This window comes from Chinchilla lanigera, unplaced genomic scaffold (assembly GCF_000276665.1).
Source record: "Chinchilla lanigera isolate Chin_1 unplaced genomic scaffold, ChiLan1.0 scaffold00088, whole genome shotgun sequence".
In the NCBI taxonomy this organism is placed as follows: Eukaryota; Metazoa; Chordata; class Mammalia; order Rodentia; family Chinchillidae; genus Chinchilla; species Chinchilla lanigera.
The window spans coordinates 9,182,005-9,185,121 of record NW_004955489.1 but is presented as its reverse complement, the minus strand read 5'-3'; positions in this window follow the sequence as shown (position 1 = coordinate 9,185,121).

Genomic DNA, 3,117 nt, shown 5'->3' with positions numbered 1-3,117 from the left:
CACACACACACACACACGTTTATTCAGTAAACATGAAAAAATCAGCTTGTTGGTGCCTCAAGGTGCCTATTACCACTTTCAGTCCCCAGCTCCTGGGTAGCCTTGAAACTGGCAGCCTACACTTGGGTAGCTGTAGACAAGAACACACTACTAATCATGGGAGCAAACACCTGGGGGAGGGCATTCCTCCAGCCTCTCCTCCCACCCAGTCTTCACTATTTGACCCGCACGGCATCCCCCGAAAAGCACCCACTCTCGGGACTTGTCCATGCGAAAGTATGTGGGGCTTGTCCTCATGTCCTTCCAGTTTTGCTAACACCTCTTCCCAAGGAATAAGTTGAGGTCTGCTTTGGGGCAGGTTCCTTCCTAAAACGAGTTGCTAGTCTGTCCTCATGAAGTAGTTGTCGAGCTTGACACAAATGTCTTAGCCTCTATCAGCGTGGTCTGTGCCCTTTTCTGTTAACTCCAGGTGCCTTGATTGTCCCGCCTAGTCCTGCTCGGTGAAAAAACGCTCTGGTTCCCTTAACAAGATGGCCTGTTTTGTTTTAAATTTAGTTTAGCGGGAATTGATCCCAGGGACTTCACACAAAGCTACATCCTCTGCCCTTAAGATTTTATGTATGTATGTGTATGTATTTATTTATGTTGAGACAGGGTCTGCCTATGTAGCCCAGGCTGGCCTTGAACTTGTAGAGATCCTCCTATCGCGGCCTCCCGACTGCTGAGATTACAGGTGAGTGCCACCCGGCCCAGCAGTATTTTATTTTATTATTTTTGGCATTGGAGACTGACTCAGGGTCTTTGTAAGTTGGCACTGGGCATGAGGCTTAGGCACTGGAGGCTCTAGCCCATCTACACCTTCCCCAGTCGGAGCGCAAAGAAAGGGGGGGGCGGCGCGGGGCGGGAGGAGCAGCACGTGACCAGCCCCCCTCCCCGGGACTGGCTGCTCGCCCGCCGTGGACACGCCCACATCCACGCACACACGCACGAAGACGCTGAGGAGAGAGCACGTTGTCGGCCTCGAGGGCGGATTCACAGAAAGTGCTCCCGCTTCTCCCGTCCCATGGAGGAGCCGTCGGGAACCTCTTCCAGGCAGCTTTGCCAGGTCGGGACTTCAGCGTTGGGCTGGGCGGGTGTAGGGGGCGCCCTGCCTGCCAGCCCAGAATGGGTGTCTGTTTGGGGGGCCTCGGCCGGGCGGGGAGAAGGTATCAACTGCCCCGACACCTCCTGGGGCGACGCCCGCGGCACTGGGGGCTGAGGACGGTGGGCCCCCCGTGGGGAGGTGGGCAGTGGGCGGCCGGCTTCTGGCTATGGCCCTGAGGAGGGACTTGGAAGGGGACGCGCCACGGGGTGGTCCTCCGTGGCGCCATGTCAGCCCCAGAGGTCCTCTCAGCTGGCACCCTAAGGAGCACCCTTGCGTGCCCCTCCCCCAACCTCTCAGCCTGGTCCTAGGGGACCGTTGGGGAATATGGCCACCGAGGACCCCTCTGGAAGCCCTCTGCGTATTGTTCCAGAACCTTCTCTGGCTTGGTTCAGCACCTTTGTCCGTGTTTCGCCACGGTGTTTGTACTTGAAAAGTACGTTTATAGTTGCGCATATATTCCGGAGTCCACTCCGGATAGACGTACGTTCTTACGTGGATATGACGACAGATAGAATGTTTCATTGTGGCGTGGTGGCGCTCGCCGGCAGTCCCAGTACTCCAAGGGTCTGAGAAGGGAGGATGGCCATTTGGAACCCAGGCTGGGGAAATTAGCGATACCCTGCCACCAGGTACAAATAAATGAATAAATGAATAAATAGGAGCTGGGGATGGAGCTTACAGTGAAGCCCCTGTGTTCAACCCCTGTTACAACAATAATAGTAATTATTTTTTATTAATCGTTAATAATTATCCCAACAATAATAATAATTTTGAATATATGTCTCCTTCAAGTCTCTGCTTTGTTTTTACAATATCTGCATGGTGTCTTTTCGGTGACCACAAATTCACGATTCCATTAATCAGTCTCCTATTTATGATTAGTGTTTTCGTGCTTTAAAACACTTTGCCTACCCTCAATCCGTGAAGACAGAATCCTACATTTCCCTCTAGGCCTCTCATTCGAGGTCTGTGTGTCCTGTTTGCTGTGAAGGGAATTGTCATCGAGAGGACGGTCTCCTCCACAATGCCTTGCTGGCTCCAGTGTCATGATCTAGCAATTTGGCACTACCCTAATGGTTCCCAGGCTCCCAATATGCCCCAGACTTGTATTTGTCCGTCTTTGCTGCACTATCAGGTGGGTTTCATTGTGTTGCCTTTTATAGTAAATTTCATAGTTGGCACTGTGTGTCTTCTGACTTGTTCTGGAGGATTGGATGTTCAAAGTTTTATGCTTTCTATAGACTTTTTATGGACCACTTGCCAACTTTTTTTTTCTTTTTTGTCTTTTTGAGGCAGGGTTTCGCTGTGCAGTTCAGGCTGACCTTGAGCTCACTTTGTAGCCCGAGCTGGTCTCTAATTGGCGACGATCCTCCTGCCTCAGCCTTCCAAGTGCTGGGATTACAGGCGTGTGCCACCATGCGTGGCTGCTTGCCAACTTTCAACAAAACGACATGGAGGCATTTTCTATATGTTAGGGGTAATCATTCTGGGGAGAATCAACAGGACTGAATTCCCAATCCATGGGAAGCCTGTTGCTTTCTATTTCTTGAGGGTAATGTTGGTACTTGTCATGGAATGCTGTGGTGTGACCTTCATTAGATGTGTTCCTAGGTTCTCTGTTTGCGCACCGTTTTTTATGGTCTTTCAAATTTGGTTTTCTAATTATTTGTTGTGGGTTTTGGTGTTTGTCCCTACATCTAGGAACTTGGCTATCATCATTTTTTAACTCTAGTGGTTTTATATTGTTTGGAATATTGTTTCTATACAGAAATGTCATCTGCAAATAATGACAATTTTACTTTCTCCTTTTCAGAATTTATATTTTTATATTTCCCTGGTATTATTGAACTTTTTAGGCCTTCCAGAACATCATAGAGTAGATGTGAGTGGTCCTTGTTTACAAATTTGGGGAGAAAATGTTTGGCATTTCACCAGTATATTTGTTTTGTTTTGTTTTTTGTTTTTTGTTTTTT